At 60.1% G+C, this 13,113-nt stretch overlaps 1 protein-coding gene across 1 annotated transcript in view; it reads left to right on the forward strand.

Moving 5' to 3' along the window:
* Positions 1-4,806: 4,806 nt before the first annotated feature.
* Rara (retinoic acid receptor alpha) overlaps positions 4,807-13,113 on the forward strand; it is a 44,885-nt gene continuing 36,578 nt past the window's right edge. The window contains exon 1 of the mRNA XM_033763033.1: positions 4,807-4,908. The gene's annotated coding sequence lies outside the window, so the exon portion shown is untranslated. The remainder of the gene's footprint in view (positions 4,909-13,113) is intronic.

A 13,113-nucleotide genomic window follows, 5' to 3' on the forward strand; every position in this document is an offset into this window, starting at 1 on the left:
AAAAAAAAAAAAAAAAAAAAGTAATAGATCCTTTTTAAATTGTATTCACTACCTCTCCCGCTTGAGTGTCTTTAGCCAGTATTTTTGTAAGCACACAGGTTTCTGTTGTGCGGTGTATACACGTGTACCGCCAAGCTCCCTCAGACCTTATGTGTTTCCTTAAGGACTTCGAAGTCAGGCCGAGAAGGACCCCGAGTGATGCAGAAAAATAAGCTAAGCTTGTGCAGGTCAGAAGGACCCTCGGGTCAAGGAGTTTTTCTCTGTAGTGTAACTGTCACAGATGGCCAGGCTGTGACAGTCTAAAAACTCATGGAATTTGGGGGTGCGCCTAACCTGGAGGGGTGGTAAGGAGAATGTAACTACATGTTGTGAATATATTTATTTTCAAATCGCGTTCTTTGTCCTCTTAAGCCGTCACAACGTAGGTGAGCTTAGACTGGGTGGGTCCACTCCGCCTGAGGCTTCCCCCAGCGCGCATTTCCCATGGGTCTGATTGAATGGGATGAATTGATCGGTATGGTTACCCCAGATTCCTCCCCGGGGATTGGTTTGCAGTGGTGATCGCGGCACTTTGTGGCAGAGACACCAGAGGGCACCATGATGACACTTTGGAAAGTGCAGGCTCGGGGCCCCATCCTCCGGAGGGAAGGGGCAGAAGGGCCTGAGCCATCTTCCTCGGGGTGCTGGGAGGGCCGCACTGTCTCGTCCTCTCTGCCTGTGTGGTGCGGCCCGGCCTCACGTGGGAATTTGATAGGCAGACAGGTGATCCGCAGGCTGCTGGCGGTTCTCTCTGCCCACTGCCCTCATGTAAGCGATCTGTGCTGCAGCAGGTGGCGAGGATAGGAGGGCAGGGGCGCTCTGGAAGGAGCAGCAGCCCCTCCCGGGTTAGAGCCCCGCGGCCATCCGGGCCTGCAAGGGAGCTCTGGGCCCCATCGCTGCATCGGGGCCTGAAGGGTTAACGGGAGTAGGCAAGGGTTGTCCGGAGGCAGAGACTGGTAGGATTGAGAACAGATGCAGGCTTGATTTAAATTACGTTTTATTGGATGCTGCAGCCTTTAAGAGACGTGACTGTTTGACAGTTTGTTTCCACACTGTGGGCAGCTGCTGTCTGTCCTGGGTCCACAGTAGGATCCTGCCCAAAGAGGAGCAGGCAGGCAGCCTCCACCTTGCTGGGTTGGAGGCCTGGCACCTTCCTCGGAGTCAGGACAGGGCTGGACTCGGCTTCTCCCTCCCTCCCCTGTCCTTCGCCTGCTATTGGAAAGGGCTTTCTGGGGCTGGTTTGTTGATCTCTTTCCTGCATCCCCCGCCATCAATTTCTAGGTCATTGCTACTCTTAAGACTTCAGCAACTGGAGCAGGCTTGGCTCTGTCAGTGATGCGTGAAGCAGATGCGGTCCCCGCCTGGCTCCTGCCGCCCTTTGGGGAACAAAAGCTGATGTACGTTTGTCAGTGAAGTCTTAAGTGTAATTCAGCCAGCCAGCCAGGAGGAAAAGAAGAAAGTCCCCTGCTGCTGAAGCCCCGTGTGGCTGGAGGGCTCGTGGGATGGCCGGGCCTGCGGTTGGGAGCTTTTGCCAGGGTCTGGGACCACTGCCCGTGGGTTCGTGGCAAAGGTGCTGACCGTTCTCCCTTCTGAGGGCGTGGCTGTGTCCCGATTTATTTATCATTTTTGTTTTAAATAGATTGTGCTTCCGTGGAGCGGTGGTTATCACCCATGGAAAGAACACAGACACGGTGAAGTTGGTGTTGGCTTCACCAGAGCTGCTGAAGACAGACCATTACAGGAAGTGTCACTGTGGGAGGCTGAGGCAGGGGGACTTGCAAACCAGCCTGGGCACCTTAGCGAGACCCTGTCTGAAAAGAAAAACTAAAAAGGGCAGCTCAGTGTGGAGGCCGTGCTTTCAGTCTCCAGTGCCCTCCGCCCTAAAAAAAAAGCAGAAAGTAAAATGATATGACTTTGGCCGGATTTTCAAAAATCTACCGAGAGAAAGGGGCCAGGCTGAGGCTCCCTCAGCATCCTGAGGCTCGATCCCACGACCTCCCTGCACACCAAGCCTCCTCTGCATTTGCGAGTCCCCAGCACTTAGGGTACCTGCTGAGCACTGGCTGATTGAGCAGGGGCCACGTGAAGGGACCGAGATCGCTGGCTCTGCCCTTGCACACGATGGGGGAAACCCCTTTGGTGTCCCCGTGGAGCTGACGGGGAGCAGCCTCGCGGCGGAGGGGTGCTGGCCTTCAGAGGTCACACGCGCCACACGACCACCCCCTCTGCTGTAGCAGGGCCCCCCTCGGGCACCTTCCACGTGGCTTCGGGGCGCCAGCCTTGGCCTGTGCCCGTCTGAATGTTCCCGGGCTCCCCCGGAGCTGGCAGGGACCGGGAAGGAGCCCACCTTCGACTGCCCCGTACCTGGGGCCAGCCCGGTCCCATTTCCTGCGGAAACATGTTGTTGGGGTGCTCGCGGGAGGCCCCTTGGCGGGCCGGGTCGAGGGTGCGCCCCTCCACGGCCCCTAGGCACCTGCAGGGGGAGCTCATCGGGCGCACGGGGCCTGAGGAAAGGTTGAAGACCGGCGAAAAGGAGCCGGGCCGCTCCGTTTTTGAAAAAGCCCTAATTGAGTTCTGAATCAGCCCGGCGCGCTTTGATCCCGCTCCGTTTCCCACACTGCCCGAAAGAGCTGGATCAGCACTTTCCTACCCGGGCGCGCCCCTCCCCGCTCTCCGCCCCTGACGCGCCGCTGCCACCATCCACCGCGTGTCTCCTCCGGTTAAGATAATGAAGATGCTGAGAGATAAAATGTGTATTTAATAAGGGTGGGGGCGGGGAGGCGGACGGGGCAGCCAGGGCCTTCCCTAGTCTGGGGCCTCGCCAAGATGAGCCGGGAGCGGAGCCGGAGTAAGACTTGGCCCCGGGGTGTGGGGGTTTCTGGGCCTCCGTCCAGCTGACTTCACTCCTGCTGTTTGCCTTAAATTCTCACCCCCACTACCTCCCCCTTTCTCTCTGGCCCCCACGGGAAAAGGCAGCCGCGCTCGGACTTGGGTGTCAGCTGCGAGGCCCGGGGCCCCGGAGCCCACAAGCTGCGGTTTGGGTTGGGGTTCGGGTCCGCTGTGGGGGTGCGGGCGCTGGAGCTAATGAAGACCATATGCCCGCGCGTCTGGGTGCCGCCTCCAGCTAGCTGGAGCCGGGCCCTGGGTGGTGGTGAGGGCTGGGGGGGTGGCCACCATCCCTGGGCACGAGGACATCCCGTGGCAGCGTGGCCTCTTCCGTCCTCCCCTCCCCAAACAGCACCAGCCCGTTTCCCCGTCTTGGGCCCAGCTGAGACCTGAGAGTTGGGAGCCCTCTGTAAACACTCATTAACTGCCTGGGAAGAAGGGAGCCCTGTTTAACAGCCGGGACAGAACCCGGCACATTCGGGTGAGAAGCCTGACCTAAGCTCACCCCCGGTTCCGCCCCTGGGCCCTAGGGGCTGGCTGTCTGCTCCTGGCCCCTGGCCCCAGCTTCTTCCTGCAAACCAGAAGGGCGGAGGCGCGGTGCCCTCTCCCCTTCTGAGGAGAAGCAGCCTCCCCCGGCCCTTCACCCCATGACATTTGCTCTGTTCCCAGAGAGAATATGCAACTCTCCTTGCAAAATCTTCCCAGTCCAGCCAGGCCTGGTGGGGAACACCTATGGCCCCAGCACTCTGGGAGGCTGAAGCAGGAGGCTCATAAATTCAAGGTTCAGCCTGAGCACTGGGTGACATAGAGAGACCCTGTCTCCAGAAAAAGGTGGGGATGTAGTTCAGTGCAAGGGCCCTGGGTTCAATTCCCAGGACCACCCCCAGCACAGGAATTCTCAGACCAAAGCTGTGCAAACTTTCACCCACTTTTCCCTTGCCTGCCTGCTCTGCAAACCTGAAGGCTACTTTTTGAGCCACAGAGAAAGCTGGGACCCTAAACTGAGCCAGAGGCCTTGAAGCTGATCCCTCAGGTGCTTCTACAGCATTCACAAGACTCTGGGGTCAATGACTCTGCACTTTAAAAAAGCTCCTCTGGGCCAGGCATGGTGAGACACCTGTAATCCCAGCTCTCAGGAGGCTGAGGCAGGAGAATCACTTTGAATTCAGGACCAGCCTGGGCTGCATATTAAGTCTGAGGCCAGCCTAGACTACATAGCAAGACCCTTATCTCAAAAAGCAGAAACCAGAAGCTCCTCTGCCCCCTATATTTATTCAAATAATCCCCGGGGAAGCACTTGCTGACACCCTCATTCTGTTCACAAAGGCTCAGGACCCTGTGAGAGCTGAGTCGGGGAGCTAGTTGACCTCTGCCTTCTACATCCTGACTACTGGCAATCGCCATTTCTAGGTTTTGTTTTGGCTTTTTGTTTGTCTGTTTGCATGTATTTATTTGAGACGAGGTCTCACTATATAGTTCAGGCTGGCCTCAAATTTATGGTGATCCTCCTGCCTCAGCCTCCCTGAGTGCCAGGATTACAACAGGCCTGGCCAATTCTAGGCATGGATATAATCCAGAGACCTAAACCTCATCTCCAGCCCAAACCCAATGTCCCTGCGCCCCTCAGGCAAGAACCAACGTCTCTGTCCTCCTATCCCTTGCCATCCTGTCTTCAGCCCCCGTCATTCATAGGCTGTGTCTGAGCCCAGGGATCTTTCCCGGCTCCCGTCCCATCCTGGCCCGGGGCCCTCTTCTTGCCGCCGGTTCTTCTCCCCTCCAGTCTCCACGCTGCACCCGCTGACCTAGTCAGGGCCGCCGGGGGCGGGGAGAGCCTAGCACGGAGGGTGGGCATTAGGACCCGCCGGGAGCCTGTGCTCCTGCAGCAGCCTAAGCAGGAGCCGGGGGGAACCCTGAATCGAGCTGAGAGGGCTTCCCCGTCCTCCCGGGAACCCCGGCACCCCCTGCCGGCACGCACCTGAGCAGGTAGGACCCCGCACACCCCTCTGCGGGGCTCCCGCGGCCGCCTTTCGCCTAGGTCCCTTGGCTGCTCTCTTGCCGTTTCTTCCTCCCCAGTTCAGGCTTTGCCCACCCCTCCTCCCCCACCGCTCCCTGGAGTCCTGGGGTGGGCACCCCCAACACGGCGGGGAGTCTGCAAGCTCCAGCCTCTGCACCCCAGGGCCCCTCTGGGTCCCCCGAGGGCGGGAGCGGGAGCCCGCCCAGGCCCCACGCCCTTGCACCCCGCTCTGCGGTGCTGCCCACCCCTCCCCCACTCCCCCAGGTGCAGCACGGGCAGCAGGGTCCTGGGGGCTCGGGCTTTCCGCCTGCTTCCTCTCCACTCCCAGCCTGGGGATCAGGCAGGACTTGGCCCCCAAGCCCCTTCCCTTCCTGGTAGGGGGACCCATGTCCCCCAAAGGCTCCTTTCCCGCTTGGGTGGCCAAGGGCTGTGCTGGAGGCGTCGGGGAAATCTAAGCCTGGGTGAGCTCCTTCTTGGGGAAAGTTCTTAGAGGCTCCCCCCTTGCCAACACCTCACATGTCCTGCAGAACCCCTGCCCTGCGTGTGTGTGTGTGTGTGTGTGTGTGTGTGTGCAGACCGTGAGGCCGGGTGGCAGTAAGTTCTGGACGGAGCTTCCTGGAGGGATGGCAGACGACGGCCCAGATGGCTGGGGAGGGCGTGTGGGCAGACCAGGGAGGTCACACAGCCCTGCCAGCTTCCTGGGCTCCTCTGGCTCCTGTGTTACCCCAGAGCTGGGAGGTCCCCGGGTTTCCGCCCCCTGCAGGCGTGCTGGGAGAGGACTGGATGGCACCCACTGTTGACGCTGGCTTGTTTCTCTCTCCCGTGGTGGCTGGCAGGCCCTGCTCTCTGAAGACCCTGGGCATTTCCCTCAGGCCGGGTGGGGGCACAGGAAGGGCCAATGACCTCGCGGTGCGGTGTCTCACCTCTGGGGTAGCAGGCTGGGAGAGGGTGACGAGGAGACCGGACTCCCTTGGAGGGAGTCCCTGTGTGTGTGTGCGTGTGTGGCAGGGTGTGCTATGTGTCCCTGCGGGGGTAGTTTGGGCTGGGCAGAAAGGGTAGGTGGAATGGCAGAGAGGCTTCGGACTCCGTTCTGCCTGTGATCGAAGAAGAAAAGTGGGTGGGGATTCGAGTGGAGTGGGCATCTGAGGCCTGAAGTGGGGTCCTGCTGGGGGCAGTGGTTCACATAGCCCCCCAACCCTGTAATGCGAGGGAAAGTGCAGTGCAGGCAGGAGTCAGGCTGGCAGGCTCAAGGGTGGGCGCCTCTCCCGAATCTGGGTGGTCACGTCCGTGCCTTTCCCGCGCCTGCCTCCCGTTCCCTTCCAGCATCCCCGCCCTTGGGGGGCTGGAGACACCAGGCCCGGATGATGCACCGGGTCTGCAGAAACCCCCACCTGCATATGGTCACTGTCGCCTGTGGTCAGCAGGTTCTTGCTTCCTCCCGAGCCCTGTCCCCACCTTTCCCGGCCATGCTTGCTCCTCTGTCCTTGTATGTGTCCCTCCCTACCCAGTGGCCTCCTTGTCCGGCTCACTGGCCAGGAGCCCTAATCGGATCCGACAGCTGAGATCGTGCTGCGGCTTCCAGGGGGCGGGTGGGAGGAGGTGCTGCCCTGGCACTGCCCGGGCTCTCAGTGCCTCCGTGGGCCTGCTGATTCCTCGCTTGGCTGGGCCCCAGGGGAGGGGTGCCAGGGGCAGCTCGGCCAGCAGCAGGGGATGGGCCGGAGGGGAGGCTGAGGGAAACACTTGCGTCAGGCACGGAGGACCCGGTGACACATGGTAGCCTGCTTCATGGCAGACGTCAGGGCCTGTGACTCTGAACTGGCCACGATCTCCTCTCCTGTCCTGCAGTTCCTCGGCTGGTGCTTTGGCCTAGAACCTCCTGTGGGTCACATCTGGGAGCTGCGGGTGGCACCCCAGGTCTGTGTCTTTCCTCGCTAAGCTATTTCGCTCACTCTCTTTCTGGGCTGGGCGCCAGGACTCCTGGTTTCCCTCCTGTCCGCCTCCTGGAATGGGGCTGCCTCCAGGGTCTCCAGAGAGTGGCTGGGCTGGTTTCCTGCCTCCCTGGTGTTGGGAGGAGGCGTCAGGCATCCCAGGTGAGACGGGGTGATGGCACCTGCGCCCCAGCTTCTCCCTCCTGGCCTCTGACTCAGCTCAGCTGGAGGGCAGTGTAGTCCTGGCCTGGCCTAGCCTGTCCTGGCCTCTGGGCTTCTGTCCTTACATGCAGGTAGCCCTCCTTTTTGGTTTTTTTTTTCCCCCATGACATCTGAGGGTGGTTAACCAAACCCCTACCTCTGCATCCACATATTTTTGGGGAGTGGGGGGTTAGCATAATTGAGGCTGGGGCACTATTTTGTCTTCCCTCCAGCCTGGCCAGGGTGAAGGAAACTGGTACAATCTTCCCTATGCCAGTTCCCTCCAACCTCCAGAGACCAGTCAGGGAAGCCAGGCCCTGGCCTCTTGGTGCCCACAATGTGGTTGGCACTGATTTGTCAGGAATTGGGAAGATTTCCCTCCAGACCACTTACCTTCTTTCTCCTCCTCCTGCAGGGCAGAGGTAGCTCCAGATGCTCTCACTGAGGGCCAGGAAGGGTGTGGGATCCCCCAAGATAGCCAGGTTGGCAGCAGCCCCAGGCTGGAGTGCTGGACCAGCAGGAGCAGGAGTGGGCGGGGAGGGCTGGGCATGGGCCTCCCTGGCCACTCACTTCCTGCTCTCCGGGCAGCTGTGGGTGAGAAAGGCTGCAGGGACTATTTTTAGTCGCCTGTCCCCTGGCAGGAGGGACGTGCAGAGGAGCACAGGGCAGGCCGTGGGGCTGTTGGAGGTGAGGGTTGGCAGGTGGGTGAGGAGTGGGAAGGGCCCGGGGTGCAGACTCTGCCAGTTGCTAGCTGTACTAGGACGGAGCCTGGGCCCTTATGCTGCCCTTCTTGGTCACTGTGGCTCACCCCACCTCACCAGGTCCACTGGCCAAGTACGCACACGTGTACACACACACACACACACACACACACACTGTGACACGCGTGGCCCTTTCCTTCTCTGCCTGTCTGCAGGTCTCTCGGGAAGCGACAGTTTGGCCAGGGAGGCTGCACTGGGGTTTGTTTGGGTGGCCTGCGGCTGCTTGTGTGAACAGAGGTGCTGGACAGGGCCCAGCACACTCACGCTGGTGAGCACTGGGGCGCGGAGACACCTCACAGAGGGGGACGTCCCTCCCTCCCTCCCAGCTGCCTCCTATTAGAGCAGGGACCAGGCCAGGGACATGTCCACAGCTGCAGGACCAGGACCAGTTAGGGACAGAGGAATATCAGGAAGCAAGCAGGGCTGATCATCGGGGTGGAGGGACAGGTTTCTTCTTTTTTTTTTTTTCTTTTTTTTTTTTCCAGTTTTGGGTCTCGCTATATAGTCCATGCTTACCTCACACTTGTGGTGATCCTCCTGCCTCAGCCTCCTTAGTTCTGGGCTCAAGGCACGCATCACCACACCCAGCTCAGGCTATGGGTTTCTGATTCCTGGTCCAAAGGGATCCCTTCTCTGACACCTGGAGGCAGGGTGGGTGTTCCCAGAGAGTTTGGGAAGCACTGGACAGAATTGGGAGCCTAACCACAGCCCCTTAGAATCTAGCCTGCGTTCTGTCTCCCTGAGCGCTGCCCTGTTGTCCAGTGACAGGGGAAGCCTGACCTTGGCCTGTGAGCAGACCACGCCCCCGGAGTTGTTAGGTCCCTGTGCAGGCAGACCTGGTACCTCTGTCCCGCCTTTTTCCTTCCAATTCACTTCGGGGGCCCAGCTGGGAAGAGGTGTTCCAGAAAGGCCTTAATCCAACCCCCCTCCCAGCCAGCCCGCCCCTAGGCTGTCCGCTTCTGCCGCGGCCACAAATTATGGTGTGGGAGCCCCTCCCCCACCCCATGGCTCCGTCTGGGGGGGGGCTGATTCATCACGTCCCCCACTGCTGTGAGAAATCGATAGTGCAAATGGACTGAGGCTGTCAGCTCCCCTCAGGCCCCACCGGCTCCACAGGGATTTTCGGAGTCCTCTGTCCCCTTCCAGCTCTCCCACACACAAAGATATCCACACCTAGTGGTCGGTTGCAGCTGGAGCACCGAGCACAGGAATTTCTGTCTGTCTCTGTCTGTCTGTCTGTCTGTCTGTCTCTGCCTAGCTCCTCTCCTCTCCTGGGCTGGTCTCAGCATGACAAATCCAACACTTACTTCCTACTCTAGGTGGAGTGGGGGTGGGGGCTCCCCGGGAAGTGGGCTCCCTGCCAGGGTGTAGAAGGGATTGGGTGACGGGCCCACCCCTTTGGGGCTGGAAACCCAATCCCTGCACCCCACCCTCCCGGTTTCCCCCTGCTCCACAGCTCCGACAGCTGCTGGCAGTGCGGCTGGCAGAAGTGTGTGTGAGCGCCTGTGTGTGTACGTGGGGCACGAGGGGCGAGGGCAGGGGCGCTGCCAGGACACGTTAAAGGAGACTTGCGGCCCGGGTACAACCTGGGTGGCAGGAGGAAGTGGGGCAGGTAGGAGAGTGGGTGGTGAGTGATGGCAGGGGGCAGAGCGGCCCAGGGGTCTCACCAGCTTCTTGGCACCACAGCAGGACCGGGAGATGGGGGCGGGCACAGCCCTGCAGGGTCGTTGCAGAGGCCCAGCTTCACCAGGGGGCGCCAGTCACTGCAGAGGGCCCGGCCTGCCCCCGTCCTGGTCCCTGGGCCATGCCTGCTGGGCAGCGCAGTCCCAGCAGTGACTAAGTCGCTTCTGTCCTGAGGCTGGCACAGTGCCAGGCTCAGCTCTTCTCGGTAGGTGAGTCACCGCCCTGGCATCTCCCCCAGATGCGGCTGAGTCACCCGGCCATGCCTGCTAGGCCAGTGGGCACCATGCTTGGAGCAGGGGTGAGGGTTAGTGTGGAGCCCCTGCTGCCCTCTGACCTGTCAGGTCCTGGCTCTGCCCAGAAACCCACAGAGCCTGCAAGGCTGCTGCTTCTCCCATATGCTTGGCAGGGAAGGAGAGGCAGTGTGTGGCAGAGTGGGGTGGGATGAATTTGACTTGGAGTAAATTTGGGGTAGAGAGGACTGTGGGTTCGAACCCCAGCTCTGGCGTGGACAAGCCACAGGACCTTGGCAAGGCAGTTTACTTATTATTTATTTATTTTTTGGTGGTGGTGGTGGCTCTGGGAATTGAACGGTGCTACCGCCCAGGACCTTTCTACAATTTTTTTAAAATTTGAGCTAAGCATGGTAGTGGACACCTATAATTTCAGTGCTGGGGAGGCTGAGGCAGGAGGACTGCCATGAGTTCAATGCCAGCCTGGGCTGCATAGTGAGCTCAAAGCCAGCCCATGGGGTTAGGGATTTAGCTCAGTGTTTCCACTGCCTGCCTCACAAGCACAAGGTCCCAAGTTTGAAGTTTGATCCCCAGTACCAAAAAAAAAAAAAAAACCTAGAGATTTTGAGGGCCAGGGATTTAGCTCAGTGGTTCTTCCGCCTGCTTTGCAAGTGCAAGTTCCTGAGTTCCCTCCCCAATTTTTTGTTTGTTTGTTTGCTTTTGTTTTTGGTGTTTTGAGACATGGTCTCACTATGTCGTTCTGGCGATCAATCGTCCTGCCTCAGCTTCCCAAGTGCTGGGATCACAGGCAAGTTCCACTATGCCTGGCTGCAATGTACTTATCAAGCGTCTGTTTCCTCATCTGCACAATGGAAACAGGAGCCTATCTGTTGCCTTTTGCATAAGTTGAGAGGTGGGAGAGAAGAGAACTCAGTTGGGGCTGGTTCTGGCAGACGCCTCTCCTCTCCTGCGTCCAGGGGGTGTCCAGGGGGGTGTCGGGGGGACAGTGGCTCCAGTCTCTCTCTCAGCCTCCACTTGTTGCCCAGCCCATGTGGGGAAGTGCGGGCCTCCCAGGGTTGTTTTACAGCTCTTCCAACTACTGAGAGCTGTCTGTCTCCTGTGATCTCTTTGCTTCCTTTTTATTTTTCTTGTACTGGGGACTGAACCAGGGGTGTTCTGCCACTGAGCTCTATCACATCACTTTTTATTTATTATTTGGAGACCGTATTTTGCAAAGTTGCCCAGATTAGTCTCAAACTGTCATCCCTCCTGCCGTGGCCTCCTTCAGTAACCAGCGTGCATCACTGCACCTGGCTGGCTTCCTGGCTTCCTCTATTTGAGAAGAGTCCTTGTCTTGAGAAACCAGCGGGCAGGTCCTCCCCCAGCCTCTCTCCTGCAGGGAAAGGGTAGGCCCCACTCCTGAAGAGCCCTGCACCCTGGGCCTTGCTCTCTTCTCTCTATTCTGCTGAATTCTGCAGTTCGGCCAGCACAGCTGGAGTTCAGCTGCTGCTGAGGCCTCCAGGCTGCCCCTGCCTGGCCCCCACCTGGGGACTACCCTGCTGCTTCCTGGAGTGGAGCTTGCTTTGGGCCAGGCCTGGGACAGGTGGAACTGGGTGCCTGGGGCGGGAGAGGGTGCTCCCAAGGCGCTCAGGCTGTTTGTGTGCTTCTGACCCTCCAGCGTGGGTTGAGTGTGCACAGATCCCTCTGTTCAGGCTCCTGATGTGCATGTGAGGGTGCATGATTGCTTTGTGCAGTGTACCTGACTCTCACGGTGGCAGGTGGACCTGAAGGTCTCCCCGGGGGAGGTGGGGAGCTGTGTGCACGCACACGCGTGCATTTTCTCTCCACGAACCTCTCCCCTGGCCTCGCGGTAGTATCTAAACTGGGTGGAGCCGGTGTCGGTAGGAGATGGCAGGCGGTGAAACTCCTCCCTGGGCCCTGCCGTCATAGGTGGGGCTCAGGCTGCAAGGCCCTTGGGGTGGGGGTGCTGGGGGAGAAGGGGTTAAGGTCGGCGTCCACATCTGGGAGCCATTGGCGCATTCCTGCCCGCTGAGCACATGTTTGCGGATGGATCTGGATCTGGACGGGACGGGGAGGGAGGGGCCGGGCGGGCGGTTCGTACCGGCGGACGGAAATCCAGACGGGAGCCAGAGACTGCCCAGGCGGCTGGCGGGAAGGGGCTGGGAGGCAGGCGCTGCCTGCAGTTTCCCCTGCGCCGGACCCCAGGAGCAGCGCCCCACCGCCTGCTCAGCCCACGGGCCCTTCCCAGGCTGGAGGGCTAAAGAAAAAGGCCACAGAAGCTCAGTTTTAGACCCGGCTATGCAGACAGTGCACAGAGCACAAAACCCGGTGGCCGCCTCTGGCCTCTCAGTCCTGCCTGCAAAGCCGGGGGTCCGGGGATTGGTGGGCTGAGGATTCTGCCCGGGTTACTCCGCGAGCTCCTTCCCTGGGGCGCAGGCCCGGGCGAGTGGCGCTGCCCTCTCTCGTGGGAATCCTGCGGGGCACTTGCGGCCATCGCTCCGACAGGGAACACTGGGGAGGGGGGTCCCCTAGTGAATCCACACCTCCGCCCTCCGCGGGTGGGGGGCGCGATTGTCCCCAAATGGGCAGCAGGTGGGAGGGGCGTGCGGCCGCGCTGGGGCCCGGGCTGGGGCTGCAGATGGAGCGCGGCTCAGGTCCCATCCTGCTGAAGCTCGGACAAGAGCTGCTCCCCAGGCTGCTAGCAGGAGGGTTGCTCCAGGGCCGCCCCTACCGGGAGCTCCAGGCGCTGCCCTTGGGGAATGGTACTTCACGGGGACCCAAGAACTCGGCTGGCTGGCCAGTTCCCCGGGCCTGAGGGAGGCGTGCACGCGGGAGATGGCTCTCCCTTATTGCAGATGAGAAAAATTAAGGTCCAGAGAGAGGAAGTGACTTGCTCAAGGTCACACAGCGGGTGACTGGAGGACTGTCATTGAGAGAGACGGGGTTTGGGGGCAGAGTCACTGCGTTCACTTCCACATTCACCACCTCCTCTCTTCCCGGGTTTAGGGCTGCGTGTGTGGTGTGTATGTGTGTGTGTGTGTGTGTGTGTGTGTGTGTGTGTGTGTGTATGGGCATGTGGCTCGGGGAAGGGAGTGTGGGATACCACACACTGCGGGCCTCTCTCCACCAAGCCCTATTTCCATTCTTTCCGCAGAACTGCAGGTCCCCCCACCCCCGCCTCTGAATCTCCCATTCTGGCTCAGAGGGAGGGAATCTCTCAGATTCCCACGGTCCAGCCTTCAGCCGCGAGCGGCTCCTTTAAGACTCGCCCTTTCCTCGGGTCTGTTAAGGAGACGGGGCGGGCTTGAGTCCGAGGCCCCGCCCCTGAATTATGATTGGTCTCGGCCGGC

The sequence above is a fragment of the Fukomys damarensis genome, unplaced genomic scaffold (genome assembly GCF_012274545.1).
Source record: "Fukomys damarensis isolate Sample0158 unplaced genomic scaffold, DMR_v1.0_HiC HiC_scaffold_13, whole genome shotgun sequence".
In the NCBI taxonomy this organism is placed as follows: Eukaryota; Metazoa; Chordata; class Mammalia; order Rodentia; family Bathyergidae; genus Fukomys; species Fukomys damarensis.